General features: G+C 58.3%; 1 protein-coding gene across 2 annotated transcripts in view; it reads left to right on the top strand.

Moving 5' to 3' along the window:
- Positions 1-15023, top strand: part of AHDC1 (AT-hook DNA binding motif containing 1) — a 36981-nt gene that overhangs the window by 3801 nt on the left and 18157 nt on the right. For both annotated transcript variants that reach the window (XM_002913320.4, XM_034647499.1), the window contains exon 2: positions 12408-12586. The gene's annotated coding sequence lies outside the window, so the exon portion shown is untranslated. The remainder of the gene's footprint in view (positions 1-12407; positions 12587-15023) is intronic.

The raw sequence follows: 15023 nt of genomic DNA, 5'->3' as shown, positions 1-15023 counted from the left end.
TGGGGGCCAGGCCAGGGGCTTGGGTGGGGGTGGGGGGCCCCGAGGAGGAGCTGCAGTTCCCGGTCCAGTGGGAGCCAACTTGGACTGAGGCCGAAGCAGCTGCCCCCCCCTTGGCTGGTGGAATTCCTGAGCCCGAGGGGAGCAGGGGGCGGGGCTGTCCCTCAGCCCTGACCCCCGAGATTCCAGAGCCTGGGGGGAGGGGTGTGGGCCGAGGGGCCTCCGGGAAGCCTGCCTGATCTGACCCCACCTGGCTTGTTCTGCTCCTGCCCTGGCTTCCTCCCACTTCTGCCCAGCAACATGCTCTTCTCTGCTCACAGCTCTTTGTCCCAACCTCTGTGCCTAGTCTCCCCCATCAGACTCCCCGGGGCAGGGTTGTATTTCTCCCATCAGACTAGGGGCTCCTGAGGTTGGGGTTCATGATTTGTTCTTTCCTTCTCTCTCCTCAGCACCAGCTCCTGTTTTTCCAAATGTCAGGGGAGATGAGATTAAACAGTTGGGGTGGCAAGGGATAATTTTTCTGAACAGGGACTAGCAGGGCAAATGCCCTCATTCCACCCCCTCAGTGAAGTCAGTTCTGCCTGCATGATCCCCCCCCACCTCAGTGCCCCGCAGAACTCAAATGGGAGTGGCCATTGGAAGTAAAGTTACCTCTCTTTTTCACCCTGAAAGCCTGGCTGCAAAGGGTTAAAGCAGCTGCAGCCCCCCCCCAACCTTGCCTTGGTATGTGAGCTCCCCCAGGCTGGGGGGATGGGAGGATGGGGGGTCTGTCGCCTTATAGCCACTCATGTGGTCAGCTCAGACCTGACCAGTCACATTCCTGCCCAGGAGGACTGGGGCTTGAGGTGGAGGGGCAGGGGCCTGGAGGGGGCTGGGTTGGTAGGAATAGAAAAGGGGGTACCAAGAAGCTGGAGCCGAGGGGCTGCTGGGAACATGGAAGTATTGTGCAATATAAACCCCAGGAAGCCTGAATCTACCTCCCATTCCTCTAGGCCTCAGTCTCCCTGTCTTTCTATACAGTTTGCACCTGCCAAAACATTCCCGTGATCCACATAGCTGTGATACAGGTACAGACCTGGTCCCAGTTCTAAACAAAGAGGAGAGTGTGGCAGAAGCGGTTTCTGACATGCAGGGCGGCCCAGAGACTTGTGGGTAGCCTCCAGTGTGACTTTCCGGTGCTTGGAGGAGGTCGGCTGGGTTTTTGGCTGGGTCAGAGGCTCTGAGATCTAGGGTACAGAGCAGGCTGTGCTAGACAGTAGAAAGAGACCTGGGCGGAGCCCCAGGAAGCCTGGTTCTCTGCCCAGCCCTGTGCCTGACTCCCCATGGCCTCAGTCTCCCCAGTGGAGGGGCTTAGGCCTGTAGTCTTTAAAAGTCTTCCTGTCCTCTAAAGTCAGTGGCTCTGGGTTAGGGCTGAGGAGTGAGGGGCAATGGTCTGGAGGGATGTGGGAAGCTGCCAGCTCAAGGGGGAGTTTGCAACGCGATCCCAGAGCGAAAATAGCCCAGGTCATTTTCAGCTGCTTAGGCTGAGGGAGGTATCTGATCCTGGCAGGGCAGGGCAGCTTGGGCAGGGGGCAGGGAGGAGCATTCTGTCAAGCTCTCTGGGAAACCGGACCCCAGGATGGGAGGGTGAGGAAAGGTTGGCATGCTCAGCGGGGCTTCCTGAGACCCTCTGGGTCCTGGCAGGCTCCCCACCCCCCCCCCATGAAAAAATAAGGAATGCAGAGGGTTAACAGGAGGTGAGGGCTGCACTTGGCCCCCTTTGGGTCCTGGCCTGGATGAGGTGAAAGGTCAGCCCCAAGGAGTCCAAGCACAGCTGGGGAAAGAGTAACCTGATCCTTCTCCCTAGCCAGGCTCAGGGGATCACAGAGCCGCCTCCCCCAGGAAAGGTGCTTTGACATCCCCAGGAAGGAGTTTGTTTCGACTTGTTCTCAGCAGGGGTTGGGGGCTAGGGGAGGATCTTAGCCCAAGGGGTCAGGGAGAGCTGCAGGCCTGGTGCCCCAGCCAGTCTGGCAGTGCTTTGTCATCCTGGGGTCAGGGGAGGTGGAGGTGAGCCTGCTGGAAAGGTTAGAGGTAGCCTGTTCTGGCCCGGCTCTCACTCGGTGCCCCATTTATAACGACTGACGGCCAGCCTTGGAGATGCGAAGCTTAGAGGTAGGAGACTCTCCCCCCTCAGCACACATACGCTGTCTGAGGAGTGAGAGAAACTGCCTGATCCTAGACTGTGACATTGACATGTGTTTGGGGTGGAGAATTACACCTTCACTCTGACTGTGTGTGTGTGTGTGTGTGTGTGTGTGTGTGTGTGTGTGTGTGTGTGGTGGGGTGTTAAGAGTGTAAGGTGGTGGGATGATTGGCAGAAACAATACAGACAACAGGGGCCCTGAAGTCGAGTTTGATTTGGGTTCAAATCCTTGCTTCTGCTTTAGGCAAGCTAGTTAACATCAACCTCAGTTTCCCCATCCACAAAATGAGACTAATACCACTCCCCACAAAAGGGTAATTGTAAGGATTGGCACAGAATAAGTGCTCAGTAAAAAGGAACCTTAATGGGTTTCATTGTGTGCTATGGTCACACTCAGTGTGGTGACCCTACTGAAGGGTGAGGTCTGACTCTAGAGCAGGAAAGAGTTGGTGAGCTACAGATGGTCTGCGAGAGAGGGTAATTGTGAGAATGTGATTGGATCAGTGTCCCCAGAGCTGCGGGTGAAACTGTGGGAGTATCCAGGTCACTTGGGGTGGGATGGGGTAAGATGAATGGTGCTGAGCCTGTGGCAAAGAGTGGTTGGGGCAAGGTTCTTAAAGCTGACCTCTTGGGCTGGCGACAGCCCCCTACTCCCCACCCTGGCAGGCTTTGTGCAGCAATGTGTGGGTGTAGCTGTCCCCAGAGTGTGGCCGTAGGTATGTTTGAGAAGGCGCAGGCATCCCAAGAAAGAACAAGTCGCCTTTTGTACGCATCCAGCCTGGAGCTGGGCTGGGCCCTCTCTGGGGGATCCCCTGTTTCCGCGCCCAGCTCCCCGCCCACGGACAGCGCCCCAGCCCCGCCCGCCACCTGATGGGGGGGACGCCCAGGTGGCCTGAGCGCCCCCTCCTGGGGACCGCGCTTCGGGCCTGGGGCAGGGGTCTGGGACCTGGGGCAAGGGGAGTGCTCGAAGCCCTGACCCCGCCCCTCGTGACATCACTCCAGGTGCTACCAATCTCCGGGAGCCTTCCCGATGGGCGCCCCCACCCCCCAGCACCAATCTCCTGCTATCCCGAGTTGCGGTGGGTGGAGGAGGAGGCAGGGCGGGCTTGTGGGGCGGGGAGACCACAGAAGGCCGCCTCCTTCCTGCTCTGGGAGGGGCTGAACAGGCGACCCTGAGACCTTAGAGTTCAGCTCCCCTTGAAGGACCTCACAAGAACTCTCTTTTGGAGCACCTTACCTTCTTGCTCACCTGTCCAAATCTTAACCAGGTACCGCTTTCTGCAGGAAAGCTTTCCAGAACCGGCCTCCCTGCCCTCCCCCGTCTTTTTCCTGATTACCTGCACCCTTTCAGTGACCCTCTGCGATAACGGGGTGCTAATACTACTGCTACTAACTAGTTGTAGTCCACTGTTCAGTTTACTGTGTACCAATCTGCTCCGTGTTTTTCATGGAATATCTTACCTGATGGATCTCAGATTGTTTTCTACTTTGTATGAGAGCCTTTCCCACCCACCGGATTGGGAGTTCCTCTGGGCAGGGGTTCCAGACACAGCCTGGCTTAGAATAGGCACTACCAGATGTTTAGCATGGAAGACAGACGAGGCAGGCCGCAGAGGAAGAGTACCCAAAAGTCACACTGCAAGTAGGTATAGAACACCCAAAACCAGAAATGGGGTTTCCTGGCCCCGTTCACGTCTTGGGTTCTGGCGTGTGGCTGAGTCAGAAGCTGCACAGAAAGATGCCCTAGACCTTCCTTTTTCCTCTAGGTGGGCCATTGCCTGGACCCCAAAGGTCAGAGGAGCCCCGAGTCTGCTCTCCTCTGCAGTCTGTGGACCTTATACCAGAACCCCTGACTTCTTGGGGGGGGGCAAAAGTGGAGATGCTGGGGGAGCTGGGAGGGCTTCTGCAGGCCAAGCGGGTAGTTCTGCTGTCTTGGGGGCCCCAGTAATTGGGGGGTACTGGTTCTGGGGACATAAGGATTTAGCTTGCAGGTGGGAGGTTCCAAGTTGGGCAAAGAGGAGTGTTGGGAGCCAAAGTATGTGGGGGTTCAATGCAGGAGAGGCAGAGATTATGCTGGGCCAGCACTCCCAGCACCAAGCTGGCCCAGTGGAATGCTGGGAGGCCCGGGGGATGGGGCCAGGCAGCCAAGGTGTCTCCGGTGGCACAGAAGCAGTTAAGAGCTGCCTCAGCCCGTTCCTTCAGACAATTAGTGACATCTCGCTTGACAACACCACACTGAGCCGATGCAGACCTCAGCCCCCCTCCCAGCCCCCCCACGGCCGCTTCAGCTGTTTATTCTTGGGCTTTAACAATTGGGATTCTGACTTGGAGGAGCGGGCGCCCCGCGCTGCCCTCTGACCCTCCGTCGCCTTGGCAACTGGAGCCCGGTAGGCCTGGGCTCTGCGTTAGGATTACAGATCCTGAATTCACAATCTTGCTGCTCCCCTGCAAGCAAAAACAGCAGCAGCAGCATGCGGGATCTTCAGCTGGACTGGAGGGGATGGAGCCGGTGGGTCCCCAGGGGCTAGCCCGAAGCACGGGCGGGGAACCTGGGATGCCCACAGGTGACCTGTGGAGAGGGGTCCCCCTGGCAGCCTGCATGGGGTGGAGCAGGGCCTGGAGCCCTCCTCGGCCCCAACATCTCCCATCCTGTCTCTGGAAACTTTCTTCCTGGTTGAGCCCAGAGGGCAGAGGCGAAGCTTCTTCATCGCCCCCCCCCCTTTCCCCTCAGTCAGCCCCCTACCATGCCCAGAACTCCAAGTGCCAGCCGACTGTGCCCCTGCCGGCTGTGCCCCTGCCGTGCCTGCAGCCATGGCAACAGGCCCCCCTCCCTCACCAGCTCTGCTCTTTCCTCCCCCCCCCCCCCCCCCCAGCAGCCAACTGCCCCAGCTGAAACCGGAGCCGATGCATCTGTGAGCCTCATGCCCAGAACCACATTCCATTTCTGTCCTCTGTCCCCCCCCAGCTCCAGCAACGACATCTCCCCCCTCCTCATGCCCCCTCCCTCCTCACTCTGTGCTGTCCCCCCCACCCCCCTCCCACACGCTCTATCACTTAGTGTCTCCCCCTTCCTCCCGCCCCATTCTCTGAGTGTGTCTCACCCTCTTCGACTGTCTCTGTTGGTCTCTGGGTGTGTCAATCCCTGTCTGTCTCCAGCTCCCTGTGGTGTCCTTAGTTCTCTGTGCCTTGCCCTGTCTGTGGCAGGCTCCTTCTCCATCTCTTCCCCTCTGTGTGGATCTTGCTCTCTTTCTCCCTCTCTCTCTGTCTTTGTCTCTGCCTCATCCTGCCTGTCTCTCTGTGTCTTTGTCTTTTTCTTCCTCCTCTGTCCCTCTCTTCTGAGTCTCTTGCTGTGTTCCTTCCTCCAGCATCCTATCCTCTCTCCCTCCTCTCTCTCTCTCTCATCCTTTCCCTCCCCATCTTCTCTTTAAGCCTCATTCTGCCCTGTGTCTCTTGCCCCCACACTCTTCTTCTGTCTCTCTCTTCCTGAATCGGATCCCCTGCCTTCCTTTTGCCCTCCCTGTCTTTCTCTTCTGACTCTCTCCTCTAAATACATAGATTTCTTTCAAGTTGTCTTCCTCTATTTTCCATGTAGCGATTTCTTCACGGCCCCAGGTTTGGAACAGGGATGGGGACCCTCCAGAGTCCCCCCCAAAGGATTTTCCTTTCAGATAGGGGCCAGATATGCTGGCACCCCATTGGGCACCTGTAGTTGAATCTGAGATGGGGAGGGGAGGTTCTAAGGTCAGAGAACCTATAGGAGGTGGGGTGCCAGAAGCCAAGAGTCCCAGCCCTCCCTTTCCGGGGTTTTAGAGCACAGACTCCAGTCTATCTAGTCGACCTTCTACCAGCCCAGGTCAGGGCAGAGGGCAGTTCTAGGGCCTGAGCTGGCCCCAGAAGCCCCCTCGCTATAAGAACTCAAAGAAGAGCATGTCTAGGTCTCACAGATTCCTGGGATTGGTCTCCTCCCCTGCTACATTGATGGCTGTCTCTGACTGTGCCTCAGTTTCCCCCATGACACAAGGGTACTACCTTTGCTCTGTCTCTGACTTCTTTAAAATACTTTGAGTTCCTGGAACAGAGTTAAAGTTATGCAGAACAGGGAAGGGGTAGAGGCACTGCTGCCCCCTTGCTCACCAACACCAGGAGAGCTGCAGCACAGAAGAATCTTTCTCAGGGCAGGGGTAGAATATGGGTCTGGTCCCCTTAAGTATGGAGTGGAGGACAGTGTCTCGCCTCCCCCTCACTCCCTACCCCCCACCCCCCAGGAGTACCAGACCCTGCTATTAGGCCCTCCCTCCCAGTCTGGGTAGTGGCCTCTAGCCCTCCTCCCTACCGCCCCTCTTCAAGGAATGAACTTGGAGTCATGGGAAAAAGGCCCTGGGGTGGGGGGTGCCAGGCCTCCAAGACCTAGCCCTTGCCTCCGGATGTGATGAGACCTGGTCAGGCAGACAGTTCTAGGACCCTGGGGTCCGGGCACTACTCACCAAGGGGCCAGGCGGGGGAGTAGGGGTGCCTGGGGGAGGCGGGTTGCACGCAAGGCATGCTGGGCCCCCTCGGTGGGTGGGTGGGGGGAACAAAGCTGGCATCGAGGCCTCAGCTAAAATTAGCCGCTTCCCTGCGCGGGAGCGAGCATGCCTGCCAGCCGCCCAGATCGCCGCTGCCTCGGCAGGCCATCTGTCGCCACGTTTCGCTCAGTCCCCCAGGGCTCCCCAGCTCCAGCCATCCCCAGGGGCGAGAGGGACTCTGCTCTGAGACTGTCCCTGGCCGGGCCTCTGGGCTCTGCTGCTGTCATGCTGTGTGACCTCAGGCTAGGCCTGTCCCTCTCTGGACTCCTGTACGATGGGCGGGCTCTGGACACTGACATCCCAGTTACCCCAATCCTTCTAAGCACCAGATACAGGCGCTGGTCATGGGGGGCTGGATCGTGGGCTGCCTCCCTCTCTTAGAGCTGGCCCTCTGGTCCAGTGTTTGAAGATGAGCCAAGTGGGGTTTAGGTAAAGGTCAGGATACATGGCAGACTCCCATCAGTTCCCTTGGTCTTCACAGGAGAGTAGGGCAGCTGTGTAACCAACAGCACCCCAACATCCTCCCTTTACCCCCCCGCCCCCAACTCATTACTGATCTCCAGGCAGTCTTACAGAAGCAGCTCCAGGTGGGAAACCCGGAGCTAGAGGCCAAGTTCAGGTGATACTAACTTGCCCTGTGGCTTGGACAAGTCTCTCACCCTCTCTATTTTCCCCTCCTCAGGGAGGATCTCCCATTTTTTGAGCACCTGCCCACTTCATGTCACATTGTCTCATGAGGCTGACATCATCCCCACTTTGCAGCTGAGGAAACTGAGGTACAGAAAGCTGAGGTTCCTGTGAGGCAGCATGGAGCCAGGGACCGGGCTGCTGTAGCCTTCCCATGGCCCCCAGTGCTCGGCTTGCTGGTGTCCAGCCTCAGCTTCTATCTGGCACTTCCCTCGCCACCGCCCCTTCCCCCTCCCCATAAGCCATAGAAACCGAGCTTCTGCTCCAAGGTCACTCAGCTTGGCCTGGGAGGAGCTCAGACTTGAACCCAGGCCCCTTGGCTCCTGGCCTCCCTCACTCTCTGGCCAGCAGGCTGGGCCCGTTCCCTGGGTGAGTCATGCCCCTGGACTTTGGCCTCCTTGTCAGCCTCTGTGGCCTGAATTTGGAGAGGGGGCCTTCATAAGGACCAGGGGCTCCCCAGCAGTGCAGGTCTGAAGCTGTCATCGCACACCCTCTTAGTCCTGGGGCCTAAGGGCATGGCAACCACACCCCTCAATCCCCCTCCCCGCCACCCATCTCTGAGAAGTCTTATAGGACCCGCCTTGGCCTCAACAACAGCCCTCCCTCCGTGGCTCCTTCTGCCCCTAGATAACGACTACATTCAATTAGAAATGGGGCAGGGGTGGCAGCGAGTTTCCAGGTTGTCTGCGTGCCCCGGGGCAGCTTGCTTCCCAGCACTTGTCTCCCCCAGCACCAGGCAGCCAGAGTTACCCAGGAGAGAGCCCACAGCGCCTCCCCTCCTGGTGTCCAGGGACCAAGGTCACGCCCAGAGCCCTGTGCGCCCCCACCTCCTCCTGGGGCCAGTGGTGTTTGTCGCTGGGGCAACATGCGGCTGTGCCCAGCTCTGGCAGTGCCGGGGTGACATTCATGCCCTGTGAGCTGTGACGCCGCTGCAGGCAGAGGACAGCACCACCCAGGCTGGCGACAGTGATGGGGGAGCCGTGGGGGTGGGTTGTCACCTGTCTGAAGCAAGCAGTCGGGGGGTGATATGTTGTGTGCCCATCTGGTAGTCTGAAAGGAGGACTCATGGGGAAGGAGTGAGGTGGTGTCCCTGAGTCCTATGATGGGGTGGGGCTGGGGGCATTTGTCCCTTCCTCATCCTGGAAGGTGTGTTTGTGTGTGTGTGTGTGAGAGAGAGAGAGAGACAGGTTCTCCGCATTCACATCCATTAGTGGGTGTGGGAGTGCCTGGCTGCATGTTCGTTACACCGTTGTGAGGGTGACAACCTGTGTTCCTGTGTCCTGTTGTCTGGGGGTATCAGATGTGCCCATCTCACGCTTTTGGGGAAGTGACAGGTTACGTACTTAGCTCATCCTGTTAGGGTAGTCACCAGCCCATACGCCTGTCTCTGACTGTTGGGGATGTGTGAGATGTCACCACGTGCCCATCTCATGCTGTTGTGGGGAGTGACATGTGTGATTATCTCATGCTGTTGGGAGGTTGTCAGTAACTTGGGAGCTTGTCTCTCACCCTAAAGAGACAACATGTTGCCCAGTGGTATGGGGCCCACAGTTGGTGGGGCCTTCCCGAGCAGACCACAGGGCCCCAAAGGGCTGGACAGGGGAAGCATTCAGAGCCCTGAGCGCAGAGACAGTTGTGGTGGGTTGGGTGGGGGGGTTTGAGTCCCCCATGACCTTCCTTCTGACCCAGGTGCCAACCCTTGGGACTGTTTCCCAGAAGGAAGGACCCAGTGTTTCCAGGCGATGTGGCAAGGGGCCTCTGGGACAGGAGCAGGTGTGACTGGGGAGGTGGGGCACCAGGCAGGGTTGCCATGGGGGTCTGTGTCCCTGCAAGCATGGGGGGACCCCAGTCCCTGCCTCTTCTGCCCCTGAAACTGTTAAACTAATTAAGGCTGTGGAGCCGGAGGATTAATCGGGGCAGCTCGGCGCGGGCCGGGAGCTCAGGTAGTCGATTAGTGTGCCGCGGAGGATATTGGATTTCTGAACCGCAAGTCAGCACTATTCGGCCTGTTATCTCGCCGAGGCTCGAGGGTCAGGAGGCGGGAGACTCTGGGTGCGCTGGCCGCCCCCGCCCTGCAGCTCGCGGCGTCCACTCCCCCTGCCCACACGTCGTGCCCTCACCCAGCCCCTCTCCCGGGTGCACCCCGTGCCTCGCCCCTGTCATCCTCCCACCCCTCGGCCCGTGCTGCTCTCCCCTCTCTGTCCCTCCTGGTCTCACTCGCACTCTGAGCCTCGAGACACCCACTTCCGAGCCTCTGACCAGCCTCTCCACCTGCGTCTCCACCTCCCTGTCCGCCCCCCCCAGGCCCTCCCCATCACCAGGCTCTGCCTCTCTGCTTTTGTGTTCTTGCGTGCCTGTCTCACAGTTTCTGTCTGTCACTGCCTGTCTCTGTCTCTCGTGTCTCTCTGTCTCACCTTCTCTCCCTCTGTGTGTCTCTGTGTCTTTTTCTCTCCCTCTGGGGTTCAACCTCTCTCTCTCTCTCTCTCCCTCCCTCTCCCTCTCTTTCTCTCTCTCTCTTCCTCTCTCTCTCTTGTGTGGTCTCGGCTGGTGTCTGCAACCAGAACAAATCTCCCCCAGCCAACACCCCCTGAACAAGGAGGCCAGAGCAGCTAATGGGAAACATGTGATTCTGCCTTGCGCCTGGAGCACCGTGAAGGGAGCCTTAGTCCCAGCACAGCCCCCCTTGTTCCCCCCTCTGCTGCATTCCCCCCACCACACTGCCCCCACTCCCAGCATCTCCCCCAGCCTATGCGGGCACAAGTTGCAAGTTCCCCAGTTATTCCCATTTCAGGGGGTGGCGGGGAGCTGGCGTTTATCAGTTGGGGAGTATCAGGTTGTGGAAGGGCTGGGAGCAGCTTTGCTCCTGAGGTCCCTCCAGCCTGCAGGGCCAGGCAGACCCCATGCAGACTCCCCCCCCCCAACCACCACCACCATATGTAGGAGAACAGGGCCAAGATGAGCTGAGCTGTGGGGGCCTGGATGGGGGGCAGCCAGTCCACCCCCACTGGAGGGCTCTGGGGCCACCCAGATTTCCATCTTTTCCGCCCTCCCGGGCCTCTGGGGAGCTGCAGAGGTGGGGGCTCCCTGAGGGCTTGGGAGTTGCTGGGCTGCATTTCTGTGCCCACCCAACCACGGGGAAAGGGGGGATGGATCAGAGGAGGGAGGCTCTGGCAGGTTGGAATTCTCCTTCTCTGCCTGTGGATAAATTGTCCCTAATCCAGGCTTGGGGAGTTGTCTGGCTCCTACAGAGAGAGAGAGAGAGAGAGAGAGCACGCAGGAGGTAGGGAGGAGGGAAGCAGGCACACAAACACAGTGACACAGACACACACTGTTTCACAAAGGGTCTCTTGCATGCAGTGCACACGCGCACGGACGCACACACGGACTGAGGAGTCACACAAAGGTACCGCACAGACACTGAGGCACTGCTGTGCCGCCAGGCACACCATGGCACACAGACCCTCTCACACATGTTGACACTGACACGTAGCTATTTTGGCACAGACATAGTGAGGGGGCCCAAGGACCCACTGACACGCAGGCACCTGGCGACGAGGTTATACAGCATACACACGCTCGGACCCACACACAGGCGCATAGTGACCCCCAGCAAGACAGACCCACAGGAACACTGTGACCAGTCGCACTGCCAGCCGTGACTGTGAAAACCCAGGAAAAGACAGAGGTAGAAGGGAGGTAACACTGATCCACAGTGACACCAGTGCCCGCAGTCACAGGCCTTGAGACCAGAAACCTGCAGGGACCGCAGAGGATCAGCCGCCCCCCCCCCACGCATCCAGAGAGCCCCGAGACAGCCAGAAGCCAGTTCAGCTCCTGACACGGCGAGCTGCAGAGAGCCAGGCGGAGCGCGTGCGCACACAGGCACACTCCTGCCCCAGCCACGGTGGGGGTCGGGGTGCTGCCACAGAGGCAGACACACACTTGCATGTCCTCGCAGGCGTGCAAACACAGGCTCAGCTGGAGACACACACAAAGCTGAATAGACCCAGATAAACACACCCACACGTATAACTGAAGATACTGAACCCAGGTACACATCAGCCCCTCTCTCTCGCTCTCTGTCTCACACACACACACACACACACACACGGCTAACTACATAGACCATCACTGAACAAACATAGGATCCCATGCATGTACCCTCTTAGACACTCATGTACACACACACGTTTAGAAATGTACAGAAGGCTAAATAGACCCAGGAGCCCACATACAGGTGTATTTACCCAGACAGCTGAACGCTCACAAGCATGCATTTATCCAGGCGCGATCGCTCCCACACATACAAATTCCCAGGCAACCAGAGCCCGTAAGCGGTCCATGAGGCCTGGTTCCCAGACCCCCTCTGGGCTCCAGTACAGACCTCAGGGAGGCAGACAAATGGGCAGGAAGCAGGAGGGTGGTGAGAAGGGCCATGGTTATTAAAGAAAACAAGAGACGTAACTAGTTGCTGATGGAGAAGAGTAAAGGCCAGCTGCACATACACCCCGCATGGAAATCTGCCTTCACCGTGTCTTTGAACAGCAGTTCTCACACCTGCATTCTAAGTAAGCTGTTAGCATATGTAGTCTCCCCAAAGCATTCCTCCCCCATTCATTAGATCTCCCCATTTTATAGATGAGAAAACTGAGAGCCAGAGAGGTTAACTGACTTGCCCAAGATCATACGGTAAGGGTCGAGCCAAGGACTGTCTGGCTCCCAAAGGTCAGGTTCTTTCCACTGTAATATATGTGTTCGTGTTCGTGCATGTGCGTACATACATGTACAAGGATGACTGCTTCCCAACAGGAACCTGGGGTTTCAACGGATAGGCTCGCGGTTCCCCAGTGAAATGAGGTTGTAGGTGATTTCATTGTATGCGAGAGTGGACCCCATCCAGGCTAGCGTCTTGGTCCCTTTATCTGGCTCATCCTGGATCCATGCTTATACCTGGGGTGTTGTGTTTTCTTCCACAGATGGGAGCTTGCCTACCTGTCTACCCATCGGCCTGGACCCCAGAGCCTGCCCAGCTAAGTGCGTACAGAGGGCCCCGGTTTCGGGGCAACTCTCAGGCTGCCGCAGAGACCACCCTGGAATCACTGGCGAAGACAGGCCTTTCCTGCTGAGCCAGACCTTGTCTACACAGCCTGCTCAGGTAACAGTGTACGGGGAAGCCAGGTCTGTGCCTGGGCCACTCGCAGAAAGTGGGGATCAGGGGGACTCACTTCCCAGTCTTAGCAGGAATCCCCCCTTCCAGCTTAGGCCAAAAAGAGGCCCTCTACACAATCAAAATATTTCAACCCAACTTAGTCAAAACTCCCTATTATCCAGAAAGGGGAACTGAGGCCCATGGATTATGCAGCAAGTCCCCCGGAGTCCTGCCTCCTAGTCTGGGTATTCTTCCCGGCACCTTGTTGACCTGAGAGAACTGGGAAGAGAAAGGGGTTGTGACAGTGACCAGAACTCAGGGCAGAGATGGAAACTGGAGTACCTGATGTGTGCTGCTGACCCCCCCCCACACACGCCAGGACCCCTGTCCCTGGAGTCGTGGAAGCAGAGAGTTGGGAGGCCAAGGTAAGGTGCCAAGAGGACCTGTGTAGTTCAGGTAGGCTAGGTCACCCTCATAAGATGAGGTGGGGTGGGGGCAGGACCTGCCTTCCTGCTCCTGGCCGGATTTAGCCCACCCAGGCTCTAGCGCCGTGGAGGCCAGGTGGGGCTGCCCTGCCTTGCACAGGCAACTCCCTGAACTGACACATGGAGCCTGCGGGCTCCAGGAAGCTCCCTAGAGCCCAGCCTGCCTGGGGACTCCACCCAGCTTCCAAAAGAGCATTCCTGGGGCCTGAGGTCTAGGGGTGGGACTTCCTGGGATGGTAAGGGTGGGAGGTGTGGCTATGGGAGGATGCAGGGCTCTCTGTACCCAACTGTAAATGCACGGGGCATCGTGTGTGTGAGCCCTCGGGCTTGTGTGAAGGCCGGTGTGTGTAGGGCTCTGTCCTTAGGAACTCAGGGTTCTGTATGCGGGAGTTACATAAGTGGACTGGGCTGGGGGACATTTGAGGGCTATGTGGGTACTACAGGCGAGTGGTGAGTGCCCAGGGTTCGGAGTGTGTACTGGGAATCCTGGAGTGTGGTGGGGGCCACACTGGGTGGTGTATGCGTGCAGGGTGCTCGTGCACACTGAGAGGTGTGTAACCGAGAATGTGAACACACTGGAGTGATACGTGGGCACGCTGGGACGGTGTGGAATGTCACCGGGGAGGCCTGCGTCCAGGGTTCTGGGTGCACACTTGCGGGTGGCGTGTGCATGTGGCGCCACTTGTGCTTTGGAGGTGGGCTGGGCAGGCCTTCAGTTGAGCCGGGCTCAGCAGTGCCCAGCCTTGTGGCCAAATCGCTGAAGTCACTTCCTTTCCAACAGCAACTTTCCAGGAGGAGGAGTTCTTCAGACCTGGGCGGGGAGGGGGGGGCGGAACGAGGAGCTCTCAGGGGAAGGGTGGNGGCCTGGTGGGGCTGGAGGAGGGGAGTCCTCGGGAGACAGAAGGAAAGACTAGGACAGGAGTCTGGCTGGCAGGGGGCAGGTCTAGGGAAGACCTGCTTGCCAGGTGCCCCGCTCTGGGCAGGAAGGGGGTGGGCGAGGGCTGCACAAAGGAGCTCTGTGTGGCTGGGGGTAGGGTGGGGTGGGGTGTGCTATACAGTGGGGCGGGGGGGCCTGAGGACTCCAGGAGGCCAGGCGGGACTTGCTTCCCCTTGGGGGCATCAGTGGCTCTAAGGGGACACCTAGTGGCGAGGGAGGGTAGTGCGTTTGGATGACTGAGGTGGGAGGGGATGAAGAAGCTGGGAGGGGGTAGATTAGAAATCAAAAATTAGAACTGGTGATGAGGATTGGGACTGTTGGAGGAGGCTGCAGGGGAGGGAGCCGACTCTGGGACAGTGAAGAAGTTTGCACCGGAGGAGATCAACAAACCTAAATTCAGACTCCAGCTCTTCCATGTCCTGGCTGTTTGTCCTAAAGGGCATCACTTAACCGCTCTGTACCTCTATTTAAATGCCAAATAAGTGACAGCTGCTATTATTATTTTCATCATTGTCCTTTTTTGGTAGGATTTTGGGCTGGAGTCAGGTCGGAAGAAGATCTTTGGGCACTAGTGGGAGGGGGCTGAAGGAGATTGAGAGGGGTGCTACAGATCCTGGGGGATAAAGGCCCTGAAAGGAGGTGTTAGGGAAGGGCTCACAGGTATAGCCCCTTTGATACACTGTTTTCCCTTTGAGGACATCCCTGGGCCTTCAATCCAGGCTGGGAGGGAAATGGTGTGGGGGGAGGAGTGTGCCGGGCTGGAGAGAGGGTCATGAGGCCGGAAGTGAGAGCTGGGGCTGGCAGCCTGGCTCCCCTGGGGTCCCGACACTGTGCACAGCAGGTTGGGGCCCCCAGCCCCCTCCCAGCCGGTTGGTGTCCCCATGGGCAGGCTCAGACACACTGACCCAGAAGCAGACTGTCAGACAGAAGGACCCTTTTGACTTTGTTCACAGACATGGGATAGTGGTGCCCTTGGGAGGGGTCCAAGAAAATGGCCGCCTGGGTGTGGTGGGGAGGGGAG

The sequence above is a fragment of the Ailuropoda melanoleuca genome, chromosome 2 (genome assembly GCF_002007445.2).
Source record: "Ailuropoda melanoleuca isolate Jingjing chromosome 2, ASM200744v2, whole genome shotgun sequence".
NCBI classification, from domain to species: Eukaryota; Metazoa; Chordata; class Mammalia; order Carnivora; family Ursidae; genus Ailuropoda; species Ailuropoda melanoleuca.
This window is presented reverse-complemented; position numbering and strand designations above follow the sequence as displayed.